We start from the raw sequence: 22928 nt of genomic DNA on the forward strand, positions 1-22928 counted from the left end.
AAGTTATGTAAATAAAAAGTCATTCAACAAAGCACCTATTATAATAATCCAATGTCCATTTGGACTTCTCACAGTCTTCCTGAAGACCTCAGTCCCTTAATAATATTGCCAGTACACCAAGTACAAACATATGTGTATCATTAGAATAAAACTGTACTTATACAGGGCCCACTTCAAAGTACTGAAACAAACCCCACAAAATACATCCCCAAACTCTAACTTATATTTAATAAAAGAATGTGCTTTTACACTATCTCCTTCATATATTAATCTTTTCTCTCTTTACTTCAGGGAATATGAATTCTCAAGCACAGAGGGAAGAGAAATCTCCCATTTTCTCTTCCTGAGCCAAGCTTATGCTCAGGATGAAAAGCAATGAATTGTTGCTCCAGGAAATGTTCAATGGCTCCCAGTTCTGAACTTTCATTTGTAAATTTAGAGTGGCCTAGAAATCTCCCAGTAAGATTTAATAACTGCTTACACAGCTTTAAAACTTGTTAACAGTGGGACAGTTTGAAGCAGGAGGTAGGGAAGGGAAAAAAAAAAAAAAAAAAAAAACCCTGCAGAAGGTCTTGAATTTTTGCCAGTCCCTATACCTAACTGTTTTGCCTTTCTGTCCTATTGCTCACTGACCAAGAACCCTAATTGCTGAACTTTTAAAGTTTAGCCTGGAGCTGAGAAGTCTTTGTTTCTTTCAGCAGTGGAGTTGTCAAATCCCAACACAGAGGTGTAGCAAGAGTCACCAGACTACAACGTGAAATACGGCTGAGCGCTCTCCACCTTAACTGCGCAAGGAAGGTGTACATAGTGCATTCCTCATGGACCCAGGGTCTGAAGATTGTTTTAAAAATTAGGTGAAACTTAAGTCAAAAGTAAAATATCTCTGCCAGGTACTCAATATGCAACCCTGGAGAAGTTCATGTAGACTCCGTGCTTCATCCAAGTGGTATGAGTTTGCACAGCTGAAAATGGCTATTGCCGATTAATCTCTAGGTCTTGAAAAATAAATTTGGATGCATTTTTGTGCATATAAGTCAGCACAGATGTGTGTTCAGTGGCTCTGGATGCTTTTTAACTCTAGTTTTCTTCTTACAAACTAATCTTCTAGATTATCTAATCAAAGACTCATTATTTATAATGCCTCAAACTGACCCTTACACTATTCATATTAATTCAGTTAATTAACACAAGTGATGGTTTGATCAGTAGGACATTACAAATGTTTTTCTTCTTAGAGATTCTAAATTGAGGATAGACAATAACATCCATATTATCAGGCATAACCACACTTTTCTTTTTTTTTTTTATAACATAAATCCATAATCCGGAAACAAGGAAGGAAAGTTGGTTGTGTCATAAGCTGAACTAGAGAATTGTCCAGGTATCTTAAGTTGGGGACAAATCTTTGCCTCAAATACCTATATAACTAAATTAAGTGCATTTTAACCTAAATTTTTCAGAGATTTACATTTATAAAGCAATTGATGTGTAAATGTGGAAATCATTCCACCTTCTCTCTTACTCTTGAATGAATTATTCCTTTATTTAACAAAGATTTAACAAGCTATGACATCATGCTATTTATTGGGGATTCTGTGATGAATAAGATAGAAAAATTTTTGCCCTCATCACCCAAATTCTCCTCTCTGGAGAGTTATCCTTGAGTTCCTCAAACACAGTTACCGACTACATATTCAGAATACTTCCAGCACTTTGTATCTGTCTCTTTTAGTTATTGTCATTATGCACAATCCATGAACCCCAATACTAAACAGACTTCTCATTACATGACAAGTACATAATACATATTTATGATATGAAAAATGAGTGAGAATCAAAGCTACTAAGAATTCAGAATTGTTGAGTTATTCAATAATTATTGAGAATTACTGAGTTTAGAATTTATTCCAAATGTTACAAAGAAAGAATATATGTAAACAAAATACAAGTATATTCTACTACTTGGTTAGTGGGTAGAAACAGCTGTGAACAAGATTAGCACAATTTCTGTCTTCACAGAACAAGCAGCTCAGCATGGAGAAGAGACAAATAATTAGACAATGGAAATATGGACTATGATAGAGGAAGAAGGGCACTTCAGAAGGGCACTGAACCCAGAATTTGGTAATGAGTTCAGCTCTAGGCTGAGATCTGCAAGATTAATAAGTGTTGGCCAGGCAAAGAATTGAGGAGAAGAGAAGAAAAATTGGAGCAGAGGCCTGCAGGTAAGCCTGTCCTAACCAAAGATTTCAAAATCATTTAATACAGCTGGAGGTGGTAATTAGTAGTAGGAGATAGTAATGAGGACTTTGTGAGAGAGGGGCTAACACAAGAATAGCCAAGTGGAGAGATAGAAGGAATGTAAATATGGAACAAGCACACCAGGTCTAGTAGGTCTAGTTCTGTATGTATTTATTTCTGCTACTATTTGTAGGATTTCCTATTACTTGGAAGGAGACAAGAAATTCCAAATTCATTTAAAAATAGTATTTAAACAAGGAAAAATTGTTTATAGACATGAAATAACTGAATAAAAACTCCATATATGTCTAGCTTGCTTGAAAGTATTTTACCCACCACTTCAAAGCAGGTGGGAAGTTGGGGTACCAGGTGGTGGGTATTATAGAGGGCATGGTTTGCATGGAGCACTGGGTGTGGTGAAAAAATAATGAATACTGTTTTTCTGAAAATAAATAAATTGGAAAAAAAAAGTCAAAAAGAAAAAAAGAAAGTATTTTACCTAGAATTTTCCAGATATAGCCCTAATAAATTGTAGGAATCTAAAGAGTTGATAGGACTACAATGATCATTTAATACAACTGTAGCCCTTATCTAGACTATGATTATATATTTTAAAACAAATTATGTAATTCCTTGGATAAATTAAATATTTTAAAGGAATAAAAGGTTCTTTGTTATTGTTTTTAATTTCTCTTTTCTATCTTTTGGGTCCTCTGTCATTTATTTGAATTACTTAAAACCCTATAAAATTTTTTTCCAAATTATAAACAAATATACAAATTTCTGGTCATTCATAGTAATATGTTTAAGGATAAGAGAAACATACATGTTATTAATTGTATTGACTAAAATAAACCATCCAATCTCTCAAAGAGAAAGAATACAAAAAAGTTTTTAGTATATCATGTAACATAATTTCCTTTTTAACAAACAAAATCCCCAAATTTTGGAAGTTTCATAAGTGTGTTTAAATTTCTGTAAACAACTTGGGAAGTATTATTTCAAAATATACCATGTCAATCATATCACTACAACTGCTTTTACCAAATCTTTATATATTCCAACCAAATCAGTGAGAACAAAAAAAAAAAAAAAAAGTCATCATCTAGTAATCAATAGGAAAAGTATATTGTTCAATATATGTATTTTTAAAAATTCTCATAAATTCCTCAGTTAATAATTGTTTCAGTTACCCAACAACAAAGAAATGGTATCACAGATGGAGCAACTTTACATTATTTTTTTTTAAAACAAGAGGAAAGTTCTATTGAAATTATAATCTATGTTATGTTGAAATGATCTATTTGTAGTTTGGATTCAACATGTAAGTTCTGATTGAGTGTACTTTAACTTTGATATGAATTTAGAAGCTCTAAAATTCCCCTATTGTATCTCCTTGTAATAGCCTTTATTTAAGCAAAAAGTGACTTAAAAAAAATCAGAAATGACAATAGTAATGAACATCCATTTTCTCTCATTTTGTTGGGAGAAACATCAAGAAGACATGACCACCAGTTGACCCCATGGAGCTGGACCCGGCAGTTGAAGTTCTTCACCCTCTCCCCTGTCTTTGGAATGTGCATTCTGCTTGCCTTCCCTACTCCCAAAGTTGCCCCTAGGACAGATCCCCAAGACAGTGACAGGGTGTTGGGACCATCTAGATGCTACACACAACTAAACCCCACCAAGACCTCTCTAGACACTTTTAAGATTCTGCCAGGCCAGTGTGCTGCCTACCAATCTGGAATAGCCTGCCTCTTTGGTTTCTCCCTGCCCTCCATGTAGAGGGTTCAGTTTTAGATTATTCCTGGAAAGCTCCTAAGGTTTCAAACTAATGCATTTTGCTCAATATATGAAAATAATAATGCGTAGTTTGAGTTAAAGAACACTAAAGAAAGAGTCTGGCAGGTTTAAAGTGTGAAGCGAAGCTACGATAGAATAATTTTGAATATACTTTTGAAATTTCTTCATTTAATTTGCTGCCTGATACCAATATAGCAATTGGCTATTTACATTCTTATTAAAGAAGCATCAGAGATCGATTGAATTATTCACGCATGCATTTATTTAATTTGTTAAGTTAATTTACTCGACAATCACATTGGGTATGTACTATGTGCAAGCACAACACAAAGCACTGAGAAAACAAAATAGTTTCTGCTGTCAATACGAGACAGATGAATACTGAAAACAGACCGTCACATGGTCAGTGTCAATGCTATTTTTATAGGAGAATGAAGCAAACCAAAACCGATTTTAGAACCTGTCTCTTCAAATTAATATTATATACCAAAGCATGCTTAGTACATGCATTTATATCTTTTTGCTAGATAAATTTTCCAACGCCCCTCTTAAGACATCATAAACCCCACCATCTCCTCACTTTGAAGTTAAGTCATTCTACTCCACAGATAATAACACAGGAAAAAGGCTGATAGGGAAAGGAGAGAGTGTGGGGCATTGCTTTTTATTAATTTGTAATGTGATATGCATAATGGTGGCTCCACCAAGGAGTTCTGCCTAACCCTCTCTACAGCTGCTAAAAGGGAGAAAAACCGGTAGAAAGAGGAACAGAGCCAAAAACCACTTCAGCAGTTTTAGTCACACAGTTGGTGGCAGCTCTTCATTATCCCCTACTCCCGCTGCCAAAAGAAATCCGCCCCCCCAAAAAAAACAGACACAAATTAGTGGTGTCATACTATCATGCTACTGTTTTGTTTTAAAGATTTATTTGTTTTAGAGAGAAATTGAGAACAGAGAGGCAGTGGGAGAGAGAATTCTCAAGCAGACTCCCCGCTGAGCACAGAGTCCAATGCCACTGGATCCCAGGACCCTGAGATCAAGACCCACGTGGAAACCAAGAGTCCTCCTCTTAACAGACTGAAGCACCCAGGGGCCCCATTAGCATGCTACTGTTTACGCTGTATTTTTTTTCTTTCATTAACAGTGTTAATATGTAAACTCCTTATATATTTGAACTCTCATTTATATGTATTAAGCGATTTTATTTCAATGCTAATAACACACATTTTATAATTAAACGTCAAAGTCATGGATATTATAATCTAACAATTAAGTCTAATTTATAGAGAAGGACCAATTTGGTCTAGAAACCATTTGACCAGACAAATTTATTCATAAAGGCAAAATACAAATGCCCCCAAATTCTAGGAGCCTAGAGAAAGTTCACCTTAAACTTGTCTCACAGCTTCAGGAGAGTTTTTATAAAGGTCACTGCATGAAATAAATCTTGTAAAATCCATAGTAGCCAGCTAGGCATTGTGGTAATAAGATGACCACAGGGGAAGTGTGACTGATGAGACAGGGGCATTCCAGGCAGACTGACAGAATGAGAAAAGGCACATACATGAGAAAAACCATGGAGTGTGGGCAGCTTTCATTTCCTGCAGATGTAAGAGTAGCCCATGTGAAGCTGAAGCTATAACCGAGATATGAAACTTTATCCCATAGAGCCAATGCAGAGCCAATGTCAGGCTTTTGCTCTGGAGAGCTCTTTCCAGCAGCTGGGAGGCAGATGGGTTCATGGGTCAGGTCAGCTGGCAGAGAGCCCAGTTAGGTGACTAAATGGGAATATTGGCCACTTAAGGAATGACTGAAACTCTTCGAGGATAGTGATAATATGAAAAAGAGGACTCAAAGTTAAAAAAAAAAAAATCTAAAAATCTGAGTCACATGGGCAGCGTTTGGAACGGGTGATTGGCTATGGGGCAGGGACAAGGTGAGGATAAAGGAAACTATAAGGAAACTGCCTAGATCTTCGCCTTGATTAACTCGGTGAGGGATGATCCCTCCTTAAAAGAATATGGCCTATAGGCAAAGCAACTTTTAGAGAGAATCATACCCACATAGCGACTTAAACTCAATTTCTCACAATTTTCTAGAGCTAATGAGTTCCATGTAAGAGAAATGTATTTTCTAGAGGTAAAGAACTATGCATAAACTTTCTCTCTGAACATTGAAAGGTGATGCCACATTTCAGGGTCATCACTTCACTTACATGTTCAAACATTAGAATATAAATCTAAAAAAATTGGGGAAAGTTATTTAAACTTGAATGCAAAAGTAGCCAAATAACTATTTCATATAATAATCCAAAAGCTTGACCTATATAGAATGCTTCTATATATATATGAATATATATGAATACATATATATGAATATATATGAATACATATATATGAATATATATGAATACATATATATGAATACATATATATGAATATATACAGGACGAGCACTCTTTTCTCACTACTAATCACAAATCTTACATAGTTTTTGCGATGGGCTGAGTTCTAAGTGTCTCATCATTTCATCTTCATACAACCCCGTGTAATAGGCAGTGTTTTTTCTTATATTTTATAAAAGAGGAAAATGAGGCTGTGAGTCACACCCTAGAAGTGAGAGGCCTGGGACTGGGACATTGATGGCCCAGGAACTTCAGTCAGGGAGGTGGGCTCTGGCCCTCAGCAGGTGAGGTACGTGCTCCAATTACACCCCCTTGCTTCGAGCTTGAAGTCCCAGCTTCCTCTCTTCATCCAGAAGAAACCTTTTGTAGCCACAGACATGGAGTCCCACCTCACCACGAGGTTTCCTGGCCAAACTGTTTATAATTCTGGTCTGTTTCTGGGCCATGGAGACTTCATTTTTGGAGGGTATATTTACTCATGTATTTAATTATTAGTACTAAATACTTTATCTAGCAATCCAATAGGCTTGAAACTAAAAGGAATTATTACCCATGGGCTTATTCTGCCTTTGAAAAAACGTATCTAACATCTTTCTAACCACAGTAATACATTTTCACACATTAAAATAAATCATAAATTAAGCAGATTTAAATGTGCTTAATTTTATCACACATAATCTTCATATTTTAGAGGATTAGCAAAGACTGTACTTAACAAACTCATCACAATGGGTCAGGAAACACACTTGACACACCACCAAAGAAATTATAGAACATCTTTGAGAATCTAAGAAAATAGTCTAGTCATTGGGAATCTAGGGATATATAAAAGATCTAACTCTATTTGAATAGTAGTACAAGGCTGGTCTTTACTGGAATTCACAAATAAAAATCAGGAAGGGGATGTTTGTGTGGCTTAGTTAGTTGAGCATCCTACTCTTGATTTTTTGCTCAGGTCATGGTCTCAAGGTCATGAAATCAAGGCCTGCATTGGGCACTGCACTCAGTGGGAAATCTGTGTGAGATTCTCTCTCCAAGTCTCTTAGCCCCTTCCTCTGGCTAGCCTTTGTCTCTCTCAAGTAAATAATAAATAAATAAATAAATAAGGAAGGGTTTCTAAATATGTTTCTTTGTACACATTATTGTTCTTTATAATATAGATGGACTTATTACTATTTTACATACATTCAGAAACCTTTAAAAAATATAAACTAATATTTGTTGAGTACTTACTGTATGACTAGTACATTTCTAAGTACTTAAATGTTTTAAATCTCTTAAACCTCAAAAAAATGCAAGCAAAAGTATTATTCCCATTTTACAGATGCCCACATAAACAATTAAGTTGTTTACATAAGATCACAGAACTAGTAAATGAAGGGAATATTTTGAAAATATTTAACTGATACCTTCTTTCTTACAATATACTTCCATTAATTTAAAAACACAGAGTTGTTTTTCCCAAAAGGATATTAAAGTACAACTTAAACTGGACAACATAACTTATTTGAATAAAGACCTGCGACATGCTATAAGTATGACAGGATCTCTTGTTACTGGAAAAGTTGCTGGAGAAATTTTATGAGAAAGGTTTCTGCTGGAAATCGTGATTGAATTCTCTTCAATAAAGAACAGGAACACATGGCCTAAATTTAAGATAGGACATTGAAACAGAAACTGCTCGAATTATTTTAAGATATATATTCATCACAAACCTGAAGTGACAAAATTAGGAGGCTACACAAGCAGCTGACAATTTTAGGGTGTTTCATCACGTTTGTATTTTGGTGAAATAAAAATGCTATATGTTCTTTTCTATTTCCCATAAATTGTCTGATGGTGTTTAAGTTATTCATTACAGTCAAGTATTTTAAATGTAGTGATGATAGATTTATTTCTGTCCCTCCACAGTGCAGAGACAAATCCAATACTGCTGAACAGAATAGTGTAGTATTAAGCAGAAAGAAAAGCAAAGTGTCTTTTGTTTCCTAATCTAAAAAGGAACTCATGATATTCATTGCTTTCATTAATATCCATAAAATAGAGATTTGTACTTAATTATACATGAAAGCAGGAGAAATGGCACAGCCATTTTGGAAAAGAGGTCAGTAGTTTCATAAACAGTTAAACAGATACTATGTTTGCCCACACCTATGTATGACTGCTTCACTCAACCAAGAGAAAAGGAAATGTACGTGTGTACAAAATTGGTGCCTGAATGATTATAGAAGCTTTATTTGTAGTAACTCTAAACTGGGGGAAGAAACTCAAAGCCCAAATGCCCATCAACAGATGCATGGATAAACATATTGTGGGATACCCAAACCTGGGAATATTACTTAGCAATAAAAACAAATGAACTACTGACACATGCAACATTGTGGATAAATCTCAAAAAAAAATATTCTAAGTGACAGAAACCAGACCACCACCTCTAAAAAAAAGTGTTCATACTGCATAAATCCACATAGAAAATGTAAACTGACTTACAGTGACAGAAAAGAGATTAGTGGTGACCTGGGGGAAGGGAGAAAACAGGGAGAGAAAGGTGGGAGGGATGAAAAGAAAGTACAAGAATACTCTGGGGAGATGAATATGTTCACAATCTTTGTTTTGATGAGTGTGTGTGTGTGTGTGTATGAAAATGCATCAAGTCATATAATTCAGTAATACAAGTTATATAATTCATAATAGTCTATTTATGTCAATTATACCACAATCGAACTTTAATTTTTTTAAATAAATTCAAAAAGAATGACTGTCAAGTGAGTAATTTAAAATCACTTTTAATCGGCTTAACCATGGATCAACAGTATGGAAAGCTATTCACTTATTCACTGTTATCTTAGAACAGCTATGAGAGTCTAACTGTATTGCATTTACATTTTTCCCTGAGTGTACTTAACAGATTGTAACAGCTTGATGAAGGTAATCTAAATAATGTTTTCAAATGGGTTTCTTTTATTTGCCATATGAGCGACTAATACATCGAAGAGCATATTCTTGTTAAAATCTTCATGTAGTGAACTTTTTTTTTTTTAAAGATTTTTATTTATTTATTTGACAGAGAGAGATCACAAGCAGGCAGAGAGGCAGGCAGAGAGAGAGGAGGAAGCAGGCTCCCTGCTGAGCAGAGAGCCCGATGCGGGACTCGATACTAGGACCCTGAGATCATGACCTGAGCCGAAGGAAGCGGCTTAACCCACTGAGCCACCCAGGTGCCCCTGTAGTGAACTTTTTAAAGTGGACACTGGATTTCCACTAATAAAAAAAAGACACATTTTTTTAAATCCATTCGATAGTTAACTTTCTTTGCTATTACATTATCAAATTATTGACTCTTCTTTTCCAGATAGTCGTGTAAATTACTGTTAATTTCCAGAAATAGCTGAACTGTAATTAAATTATTTTATGTAGATGTATAGACAGAACGATGGATGACCCTGTTCTCAAATCCTCCAATTCCTAATTATAGTGGCCAAAAGATCCTTCATTATGCCAGTCTGCTGACTATCCCTAACGCCACTGTGGTTCATAGCTGGAAAACATTTATGCCAAGACTGCTTGAGACTTACCTTAAATCTTAGAAACCATGAGCTCCACCTAGTGGCCTCTCCCCCAGTTTGGTATTATGGTTTTAAATCTTGCATTTAGCTCTTCTGTTCATGGCATTATTTAAATTGTTTTAGTAAAATTATAAACTAACAACTATGTTCTGTTTAAAAAACAGATAACCTTGTTTTCATCCTTTTTCCAATTATTTAACCTTACTACTATAGTGTTTAATATCATGATTTTATTTGATTCATTCCAAATGGAAAGAAAACGGGATCATTTTTTTTAATGGTAAGGAAGTGGAGAGATGTATGCAACTGCATTTTTCTAAAATGTGAGTCTATTAACCACTGTGTCTAATCTCCAACATTATGTCTAAGGAAATTAATCTAACGATTCCCTGATATAAATTATACAAAGCAATGGGCTCATGATCATGGTTACAAGTTTTCTATAGCTTTTTATTTGCAAACATTTGCTCTTTGAGACACCTTATATTTTTAAAAATTTGAAAAATTGTAATTACATTGGCTCATAATTAGATTATATAGGAATTTATTAAATGCCAGTTAGGATTCCTGAAATGATCATACCTTTTGCTCACCAGATAAAAGACACTCAGGGATTCAGATTGTGCTACCTATGAATATGCACATTCCACTTCCACTGGCTCAGACCAGTGGGAAAATATCATGTCAGAGAGGGCCTCTAAACATTACAAAACTTCTGAGAAGCATATTTTGAGCCCGGAGCCAGAAACTCATCCTCTGCTCCTTTTATCAGTGCTTGAACTTGTTTTACTTTCCCACCTGCTATTCCCTCCACTCATTCTCCAACCCACATGCATTTGCCTATGAATGCACAGGGACACACACACACACACACACACACACACACACAGAGTTTTCCTAGCTCTTGTGACTACAACTAGAATATACTCCGCGTTTTAACTCATACCAGAGACAGACTGATGGGAAGAACATTTTAGGGTAACCAAGGGTGGAGGCTAGGGATTGGTGGAGGATATCACACCTTGCGAGAGCACTCCTTGTCCATTTTTAGAACTAGGTTGAGGTCATCTGCCTAAAAGGCTTGCAGGCGACAGGAGTCATCAGGCTCTTGCCAAGAGGCCTGGGAAGGCAGAGGGTGCTGGCAATCCTCTCTCCCAGAGCCCTGGTGTTGCAGCTGTTGCATGAGTTGCACAGCACCTGCTCACGGGACCACCAAGAAGAGCAATGATACTCCAACATCAGAGATGCCTGGACAATGACGGGATGAGAACAGGGTGAGGACGAATTGTTTTATCTGTATCCCCTATATAGATCGGTGTAATCCCTGGGATATCTCAGATGATCAGTGAAGACTGCACTAAAAAGAAAAGACAGAGCCCTTAGCCCCTGCTTTACCATCGAGTTGCTATGTAACACTGTGCCAATTTATTTTGAGTTAAAACATAAAATGAACATTATATATCTATATATCTAATACATAAATTGACATATATTATATATATATTTAATTTTTTTCCTTGAATTAACCTGAGTGTATTGAAAAAATACACAAAATGTTGATGACCAATAGCTTAGTGGTAGACCAATAGCTTAATGCATTTTTTTTTAAAGATTTTATTTATTTATTTGACAGAGAGAGATTACAAGTAGGCAGAGAGGCAGGCAGAGAGAGAGAGGAGAAAGCAGGCTCCCTGCCGAGCAGAGAGCCCGATGCGGGACTCGATCCCAGGACCCTGAGATCATGACCTGAGCCGAAGGCAGTGGCTTGACCCACTGAGCCACCCATGCGCCCAACTTAATGCATTTTTCAGAATCAATTCAGGAGCGTATTGACTCTCTTTATGGACAGGAGGACCTCTCCCCCATACCTTTTAGGAAAACCTCTAAGGTTTCAACTGGCTTACCACAAAACTTTTAAATACATTCATAATCTAGGAAGGAGACAACTGCCTACTCTCTTCTCTTCTGCCCTCTTTTATTCAGGATTGCAACTAGGACTCAAATGTAAACAACTCTTCTATGAGCTAAAACCAGAGCACACAATATAGAACATTTATGTGATGAAGATATTAGGAGTCATATATAAGATATAATCATATGCACATGTTTGGTGGGACACACAGGAGCCCTGTGGTTCTTATGGTTAGTGGTGATTTCAAAGCACATGGCTTTGAAAACGGTTGTTGTAGAGACAATCAAGCACTTTACAGAATCTCAAACCTAGAGGATTAATTTTAATAACTTCCATCAAGAAGCAATATAGCATTGCAGTTGATAGCACAGTCCCCGGTGCCAGGTTGCAGGGGTGCAAATCCTCATTCATCGTGTGTCATTAGGTCATTCCATAACAGATTATCTGTATGTCTCTGGGCAAGTTAATTGATTTCCCTCTACCTTAATGTTATTATCTGTAACTCTATAAAACAAACATAAAATCGAACAAACATGATTGGTAAGCACATGACTTAAGCGAATCTACCTATATAACATATATATACACATTACATGTGAAAAACAGGATCTTGCACGAATGAGTGCACAATACATATTGTTTATTAATCCAAGTAGTTATTAAATCTTATAACTCTTGGTCACCTGCTCTGCAGAAGGCCTTTGTTGTCTGAAAAAGATCTATCAGAGAGCTTGATCCCTCTTAAATGAAGACTGCGTCTTTGTCCCTTCCCCATCTTCTTGATTCAATTACTCTATTATTCTTTCCCTTCCATGTAGACTGAGTTGCAGGAGACGACGCTCGAAGCTATTTTGGTTGTGAGATAACTCACATAATGAAAGCTTTTTGTAAGAGAACATGTAGAAGTGAGAAACACAAACCTCACTCACCCTTTCTATCAACAGGAATTTTAACAGCCTGCCATCGAAAGGACTCTGTTTAAACTTTTGGTCTCTGTTTCTATTTAACTGTCTTTCTGACCCTTTTAGCAAATAGCTGGTTAATTTCTTCAGTTTTCTCATTCTAATTCAGGAAGTTTTTTCTTGTTGTTGTTGTTTGTTTTTGGCAGAACAAGAGAGAGCGCATATACTCTGGAGAAAGGGTGGAGAAGGGGCAGGAGGAGAGGCAAAGAGAGAATCTCATGCAGGCTCCATGCCCTGCACAGAGCCAACACTGGGCTCCATCTCCCTGAGCCAAAGCCAAGAGTCGGGTGCTCAACCACCTGAACCACTGAGGCATCCCTAATTCAGGAAGTTATTATTTTGCTCATTGGAATTAACTCTGGGACAAGTTTGGTAATTCTACCTTCCTCTGACCGGTCTCTAGAATGGCTTTGCCTGGTTAAAAGCCAGCTCCCAGTGCAAGGGTTCTCAAACTTTACACTGCATCAGGGTCACCTGGGGGGCTTAATAAGATAGATTGTTGGCCCCCATCCACACAGTTTGCCAGCAGTAGGCCCATGAGCGAGGCGCAAGGATTTGTTTTTATAAAAGTTCCCAGATGAAGCTTTTGCCATTGTTCCAGGGACTACATTTAGAAAATCTGTCCCAAAGCAAACAAGTGATCATCTTTTACTAAAGAAATAATATAAATAATTGGGGCTGCGGCACCTGGGTGGCTCAGTGGGTTAAAGCCTCTGCCTTCTGCTCAGGTCATGATCTCAGGGTCCTGGGATCAAGCTCCTCATCGGGCTCTCTGCTCAGCAGGGAGCCTGCTTCCCCCTCTCTCTCTGCCTGCCTCTCTGCCTACTTGTGATATCTCTCTCTCAAATAAATAAATAAAATTTTTAAAAAAGAGAGAGAAATAATTGGGGTTGTGTCCCTCTGCAGTGGTTATGAAATAAGCAGTTTTTGGTGGGGGGAAGGGGAGGGAGTAGAAGTCAGAATAACAAAGCATCAAGCAAATTATACCTCAGTAAAGTTGACTAAAAATTAAATGTAAAATCAGACCAGATATCCACTGAGAGTTACCCTCAATCAGAATCAGGATCTCTTTCAATGTAGTCCTTGAACCAAGTTTGCAACTACAATTTTCTAATCTCTTGCTGGAAAATGGCTCCATGTTTTCTATACTCCACAGTTGTCTGTACCCATTAGCTCTCTTAGGCATATCAAGAAAGCTCTCCTTCAGTATCCAGAATCCTGTATATTCATCCTAAAACATAGATAGGAAAGTAATACCTTCTTAGTCATTTGTCCGTAAATACTAGGGAAAAGGACACAAACTAATTTTATTTAATTAATTAATTAATTTTTTTTTTAAGATACTATCTATTTATTTGATAGAGAGAGACTACAAGTAGGCAGAGAGGCAGGCAGAGAGAGAAGGAGGAGGAAGCAGGCTCCCCGCTGAGCAGAGAGCCCGATGCGGGACTCGATCCCAGGACCCCGAGATCATGACCTGAGCCGAAGGCAGCGGCCCAACCCACTGAGCCACCCAGGCCCTCCCAAACTAATTTTAAATATAAGTGGTGGTATGTGGAGTTTACTAGACCAAGAATTGATATTATTTTTACCTATGACTCTCTAGTTTTATCACTGATTAGCTTCATCAGAGTTAATTTTATGGTGTATTAGTCTATAAATAAGCTTTAAGTAGTAAAAGTCATTTTCCTAAGTAATAATTTGAAGTGAAACCAAAAAGGAGAATTGCTCAGCTCAAAATGAGCACTGGGAACCAAGATCTAATCCGCCTTTCTATCCCAGGTTGTTTCTACTAAGTGGCTCCCAAGGTATCTCTTCATGGCCTTGGACTCAATGGAACTCAGTTTGGAAACCTCTGAAAGAGTGGAAATAGCATGAATGCTGAAGTAAAAAGATCAGACTTTTGTTTCTACCCTTTACCAAACAGTGTGAAAGCAAGTATCCCTTGAGAGTCAGTTTCCTCTTCAGAAAATGGGGTTAGAAATTCCTTGCTCAATGTATTATTATAATAAACTCAAGTATACAAAAGTCCTTGGAATACATTAAGTTTCATAAATACTAGTTCCTTCTTCTCTAGTCCGAGTTTAAGTTGGAAAGACTGTGACATACAGAAGCATTAAAATTCACATTGTCTCCTTTCACAGACACACGAAGTCTGAGATAAAGCGATGTAAACATAATATCTAGAGCTTGAATTCTCATAATTAGGTTTTAGTTACGAAATTTTTTTTAATACCTCCAGTGTATTAAAGTATGAAAACCATTAAATAAATGGGAATGAAGTTCCTTATTGTATGCCTGGTCTCATAAAAGCTAATCAGAATATATATACTTTATAGGCTAGTTAAATTGCTGTATCAACCACACTATTTAAATATTTGTGAAGATCTATTGTAGATGTAAAGTAACTTAAATTTCTAAGACTTCATTTTTAAAAATCTCAGAAGGAAAATGCAAAACTGAATACTCTTTTGATCAAGCTGATAATGCGGTTTTTAAGGAAATCCTTCTTTTAAGTTTTCAAGGAAATCCTCACTTTTCTTCAAGCCTATATTTCTCTCAGCATGGAAAATAAACACATCGGCTTCCCTACACTGGAGAGTCAGATCAAAAACACAGAAGACATCTGGAAATGGGTAAACATTTCAATAAGCTCAAAAATATATTAATTTTGTATTGGAACTTCTCTATGGTTATTCACACAGCTAAATAGCTATATTAAAGTTTATGTCATGGATACGAGACATGTTCTTTCATATAAACAGGGTTGCCTAATATAATGATAAGGAATCATTTCTCCTAGCCCTGTTAGGGGAAGCCAATGTGTAAACAGTGAAGCCAGACCACGGCTTATAGAGGGCAAGGTTATGTATTTTTCCTGTCACTGCAAGAATACTCCTCTGTGTGAAACTTCCAGTCTCAACATGGGTGAAGTTTCTGAAGTACGTTTGAAGGCAGCCCGGAGCAAAGTCAGTTTGTGAAGGAAGGGAGCATTTTCTCTGGTCTATATCAGATACTTCGGCATTTCTATTCTTTTGCATTTGAAAGCCATTTTTGAAGAGAGGAAAGCGTATGTTCGGGATCAATACTCTGCTCTCCAGATGAAAAATGCAACAAACAACTTGGTTTTGCCAGTAGGAGAATAAGCCGACTTCATCATGAGTGTTGTAGTCACATGCCTCTAACTTCCTGCACCTCTCCCCACTGGAAGCCCCTCGGGCATCCCCCACTCAATTTGCACTCAACCTATCCTCTTCCCCACTAGCCCTTCTACCTCCACTTCCAGGAAATGGCACTGCCAGCACCTAGCAACTCACCTGGAGGTTAGCAATGGCAACCTTCTCTTCACATTTCCATCGAATCTATCATCGCTTCCACATCCTACATACCTCATTAGAGTTAATCCGTCTCTCCTCATCTTCAGGGCCACCATCTTTGAAAAGCAGCCTAAGTGCAAGCAGAGCAACTGCTTAGGAGTAGTTTTCAATGCCTTTACCATTGACTTGACCATAAGAGTCCAATTTTTTTAGACCCTCCATATTACGAATTCTAGCAGTCTTTTACCCCTTCCTTGCCATTCTTTCCTCTATCTGTCTCTCTGGGTCAATATGAAAATCTTTCATGTCTTTGAAAGCACACATTACTCTCTTTTGTCTTGGCTTTTTACTGGGCTAAACTCTTTAATAAGGAGAAACTAATCAATTCATTTGCATAGTCCCAATCAAGTTTCAAATTCCAGCAACACATCATTTCCTTTAGGGTGTCTGATGGCACTCTGTCCAACAATCACCTTTACACATCCACTTGCCAAGCCACCCTCCAGGAATGAGGACCCAGTCACGGGCTTCCAGAAGAATCCCATAAGGATTAGTACTATATTGCTCCAAAGTGTGTGGGAAGCAATTGAAGGTCCTAGAGAGTAAGTTCATCCAGGGGAGAAACAGAGACCAGGACCGGGGTACCCCTCCTGAACTGTATTGTAGGTTTCTGCTGGTCGTAATCAGTGGAGGCAGACCTAAAATATTTGAAGAAGCCCTCCAAAGGTCAGGTTCCTGAAGTCATGCTCAGATTAAAGTCCTTATTTCCAGGAGTCTAAAGGATTGACAGAAGCCCAACTTTTCAAATTTCCTTTTCCTGGCTCAAACAACTGAATTTGGACAGTGTGGGGCAAAATCACCATATTAAGAATCTTTGTGCAAATAACAGATATTCATGGAAGCTTCCTTAAGTCAAATGGGTATGTATTATAAGGATGGAGAGGTATCTAATGGAGACCCAAGTGTAGAAATATGGCTGACCATAGAAAGAAACTAGAACAAGTGATTAAAAACTTTTCAGGCATTTCTTTCAATATTTCTCATCTCTGCTTCTCACTTTGCATTCATTTCCCTTTGTGTCTCCATATACTAGATTTTTTATCCTTTATCCATAAACCAGCCATGGATGGAGCATAATTCTCCTGTTTACATGCTGAAAGTCTATCTTCTTGTAGCCTCAGGTCCAAGCTGGAAGTGGTCCCAACTTAAGTTTCTAAAAGAGAGAATCTAATGGTGTCAGTGTTGCTCAGCTATCTACATCTGACCCAGTGAGCTATATTCGAAGAGAAGAGGTCACATAGCAGAAACGTAACACTCAGGACCACATGACTGTAACACAATGGAAGGCTGTCACATAGAAATTTCTAGGTTTCCTCAGTACTCACCCACCTCAGGCTTACCCTAAGAGCACTTGCCTTCATAGTTTCCAGGTAGCTAGAAATCTCCTACCATGCCCAGTATATCTCGGTTCCCACCACCATCTAAAGAATGTACCATACTCTTACAGGCCCCAAATCTATGTGCTACTGTAAAATTCTTCCATTTTGTCTGCTCCATGATTTTGTTTTTCCTTTCAAATGGCTATAAATGGTGAAGGAGGAGTGGGGGATATCTTTTTCCAACCAGTAGGACCCCATCCTTTTAGATCCCAGCAAATGATCTCTCCATTTTATAAAGCAATGCTATTACTCCCAATTTTACTGCATTCCTCGTTTAATGAACTGGGTCAGAACCCAATCTGTCTTCACTACTGGCCAGAGCAAGAATTCTGTCCTAAACCAAGGTTCCTTGCTTTGTCTCTCTCCCTTTTGGTACAGGGGAACTCCTTTTCTACCTGATATGCTGCAAACTGCTCTAATGTACTAAGAATTATCAGTACAATGGCCACCATACGTTTTAAGATATCCAGCTGCCTGTTTTTCCTTTCATTTTCATTATTCATGATATTACAGCCCTATCCAGCCCATCAGAAACTGCCCAACTGACAGTACTTGCAATGATTGAAGTGGCAGAGGGTACGGCCTTGAACTCAAGAGTGACTCTCCTTGTAGAATGACCTGACAATTTTCTATGATCCTATTTCATTTTAACAAAGTAATACAAAGGGTTAGGACCCAGTCTATTGAAAGGGCTCCTTTAACTGTACTTCTCCCTCCTGGTTTCCTTCCCACTACAACCCAGTAACTTTAAGGCGATGTAAAAGAGAACGGCCATCAAGCAAGCACTGCTCTCACAGGGCCGCCGGCTGCAGAATTTCTCATACATGCTGTACTTTCTTTCAGCAGCTGTTCGTCATCTGCCCTTTTCTCCTTCTATCCGGACATTGGAACTTCTTCCGAAAAACATTTTCCCTCTTTGCCAAACTTCCCACATGTTAGACTAAAGAATTACTCCTTGAACCCTGGGGACTCTGGTTTTAGGTTTTCAAAATTTGCAAAACAATGCCTTTTTATTGGTTCCCTCTTTTAAACAATTCAATAAGAAGATCATTTTCTCTCTCCTTCCTTTTTCTCCCTCTCTCAGGTTCTCCCTTTGTGATATGCCATATATGAAAACGTTCATCCAGTATCGTTTTTAGCTTCTAGTCTGGAATCCCTTAATCTCATTTTTCTAAACTACTTTTTAAAAATTATCTTATCCCATATGTACATAAATCCTTAGATTATCTTCCAAGAGCAGTAAAAAGAGCAGGTGCTACTTCGTTCAATAAAAAAAATCAGCATTTTGGTGAAATTTAATACAACTCTATTTGAAACAGTAAAAACAAAACTTTGCCATTTCTCAATGTGTCCACTAGATGGCAGAGTAGTCCTCCATTTTTAGTTCTACGAAAAAGTCCCTTAGTTTCTTTCACGTGGAGCATTATCATGTACCTCCATTTATTTTCTTTTTTTTCTCCATTTATTTTCAAATTCTAGACTGATGATGCTCTGTCCAGTTATTAAAAATAACGACAGCAAAAGGTATCATGTAATGAATACATGCCACATAGCTCGCTATGATTTGCTTTATAATTATAAGCACATATGCACAAATAAATTATGATAAAATGAATAATACTTTATGATATAATAATGGTGATAAGAGTAATAAGAATACTACCCCATTAGGTATTCCTATTTTATATAACTGAAAAAGGAACTTTAATAAATTTAACAAATTTTAACTGTGACTGAATTTTCAGAAATGGCTACAACACCTTCATTTCTTTTTCTACTCAAAAGAAAAAGTGTGCCAAACCAATAAGTGGAAAGGATAATGCTATTTCTGGGTCATATTACCATTCAGTAAAATTTCTATTCCCCTCATTGACTAAAGGAATTTTGGATTTTTAGAAATATAGCTTTTTAAAAGGTTAAGTACTATAAAATAAAATACCTTGATTATATCCATAAGTTGTAAGGTAATGGTCTGAATTTTCTGGTAAATGGTATTTAATTTTTTTTTTAATTTCCAAAGCTAAAAACATGTTCTTTTGAATAAAGCCACGTCAATTTTTTTAAAAATGTATAACACTAGATACCGAACCAAAGAAATACATGCAACTCTCCAATAGAAATTTCACTTATATTAATTAATTCTCTACTCCAGTGGATTTAAAACTGCGACCTATGAAGTGTTGGGGGTTCTGTGAGGACCTGTGTGGGGGCTTTGCCCAGACAGTAGGAAAAAGGTCTGACTCTACTGATGAAGTTCTAGAACATAGGTGAGGTTCGGTGGGGTGAGGTCCGGAGCGGATGACCAAGAAAGAATTCTTGAGACATCTTTGGTGCAAAATGGTGACGGGGACAGGACCTGTGGGCAGGAAGAGCTGCTGCCCTGGGGATGTGAGGAGTGGTCCATTATATACTTGGAAGTTAGGGAGGGGATTAGGGATGGTGTAAGTCTCTAAAGAATTTTGGAAGCAACGCTTCTAGGACCTTGAGGGACTAGCTATTGTCTGGAGAAAAGGTTATTCATTACCAGTAATAAAACCTTCTCTGAGACCCTTTAGATGTGTATAATTGGGCCATATGCTTGGGAATGATTTTCGACACTATCTTGGAGGTTTCAAGATAAAGTTTCCTAAAGGAATTGTTAAAGTAGACTTACAGGATCCTGGTTGGGGATAGGGGGTTGGTCAGGCTAGGATTGTCCTTTGCCCTTAGCAAAACCTCAAGGTGAGAACAGTTGAGTCCCTAGAGGAGAGCCACTCTGCCTGTTTCAAGGGCTTGTCAGTAGGTAAGGAATTTTAATGATTTTCTTCTGTCTCTGTGTCCTACATCACTACCACTCCTATTTCAACCAGAATGTATAGACATTCATCCTTTCCTCATATTGGATAATCCCTTTTAACAAAAAATTTTACTGCTAAAAAAGATGTTGGAACTCTGTTGTTAAATATAGGTTGAATGAAAATAATTTGGTATATATGAAAGTAAGGATTCTATTTTCGCCAATGGCAAAAAATGACTTAATCTGATTAATTTGGTAAAAATGAAATCATAATTTTATGTCAAAAATTAACACTAGATTGCAACTACCATATAAAAAAGCAAACTTGTTTAATTGGATTTGTTATTTCAATCATTTTGTTGTCATAGCCTGTGGCTGAATGAAATACACTTACAGCAAAGAAAATGAAGGAAAGCAAGAGATTTAAGAAGCAAACAATGTGCTGCTCACAGGCCTGACACTGGGCCTGACGCTGTCAGAGGATTCAGGGGAGGACTGACTTCTACAAATACCTACGCATGTAGAGATATGTTGATAAGAACGTGTCTTATGTAAAGGGAAAGACAACAATGTGAGCACAGAGGGGATACAGGACATTGTCTTAGCGTGGATAATTCTTTAAACCATGTCTTTTGGGCTTCAAGTGCTTATGGTCTGGTTCTCTTGTATACATCTCATATAAATCTTATATTACTACAGAGACACAAGATGTCATATATATGTGTGTATATATATACACACATATATATGAAGAATTTTAATACCCATATGAATAATAAAGAATCTTCCCTGCCTGATGCTGAGGTTTTCATTAATTTCTATCACAGTGAGAAATCTTACTTGCATGGGCTATGCGGATAACCACAGGATCACTGTTGCAAAGTATCTTCCCCAAGATGTTCTGTCTCTCTCTCTCTCTCTTGCTTACTCTGTCACTGTCTCTCTCACTCTAAACAAGCACAACCCTGGTTTCTGGGTTTTTTTCTCTCTCTATTTCCTTGCAAATACTGGTTTTACAGGCGAGGTGAAGACTCTCTTGGGAAAAGAATTAGGACCACGTCCCAAGCTGAGCTGAGACACATGTAAACTGTGTGTGAAGTCTGAAGACATTAATGAGCAAAGCAATCACAAGTGCAAAGGGCATGTGGGGCCTCTGAGAGGATCCACCAAGGGGAAAGGACCCCGAAATTCTGAGGTGGGTCCGGGGAGAGGATCCAAGGTTGAGAGGATAGCACGTTTTTGTTAACACCACAGCAGCGGTTAGCTGATTATGAAGAGTTCTCTGTGGGAAGCAACAATAATCATCTGGTTAAAATGGATAACTCCTTGGAGAACAAATAATACAGAAGTGAGAAAATTATCCTTCATCTTTCAAAGAAGTGAAATCTCCTACAGTGAGATGCATTCTCACTTCAAATATCAAAAATAGAAAACTGTTAGATACTTATGGATGTATACATCTATATGGATGTGTGAAACAATGCGGTTATCATAAACACATTATGCTCAAACAGGTTCAAGTGGCCACCTCGTGTTCTTGAAGAATCCTGTATACTAGCTATCACAGTATACAGTGTCCAACATTATCATGACTAACTTGGTTGAATATTTTTGTCTCCAACTTAAGTTACATGAAGACAAGAACCACATCTCCTTCACCAAGGAACACCAAGCATTTAATAAGGCATATAGCTCTGTCTAGTAAGTCCTTATAAAGTGAATGAGTGAATGAATGAATGAATGAATGACTAGAGCAGCTCTCTAATCTTCTATGATACCCATTAAGAGTCTCAACCATAGGTATTATATAAATGAAACCAGCTGGTGTCAGCCTTAGGTATGCAGTTCACACACACACACACACTCAAAGCCTCTTTTCTTTTTTTCTATTTGTTGCTTCCTTCACTATGAGTAATCAAAAACCTAGCTCTGTTATATACTAGCCATGTGACTTTAAGCAAGATTTTTTTGTGTTTCTCTGAGATTCAGTTTCCTCTGTGCAAAATGTTTATAATAATGATTTCATGCAAAGAAACTATGAAGACTCAGCAATAGAATCTGTGCTAAATACCTAGTTGTGTGGTCATAACCTTATCACCATATCTGACAAAGTAGGGGTGAATAAATGAGAGTATCAAGAGTGTTCTTCTTTCCTATTTGCCAGCTATTAGGTAAGGTTTATATAGCATATATTGGCCCCAGCTTTTCTCTGTACTTAGAAGGGGTTTTTCTCTTCTTTTCTTTTTAAAGTAAAGTTGGTAGTAATACAAAAAAAAAAAAAAACAACAACATTAATTCCATATTTAACAGGTCAGTAGTTTATGAGAGCAAGAGGCTCCCTGGAGGAGAGTTTCTTGATTAATTCTGAGCACAGACTGAAGGAACAGGTGACTACAAAGCATATAATTACAGACTTGTCACCTTACCAGTGACTTCAGTGCCAGAATTTCTTTGACACATAATATGATGATAATGTTAATATTCCACACCTAGAAAAAGATATTTTCA

The sequence above is a fragment of the Neovison vison genome, chromosome 11, assembly GCF_020171115.1.
Source record: "Neovison vison isolate M4711 chromosome 11, ASM_NN_V1, whole genome shotgun sequence".
Lineage (NCBI taxonomy): Eukaryota > Metazoa > Chordata > Mammalia > Carnivora > Mustelidae > Neogale > Neogale vison.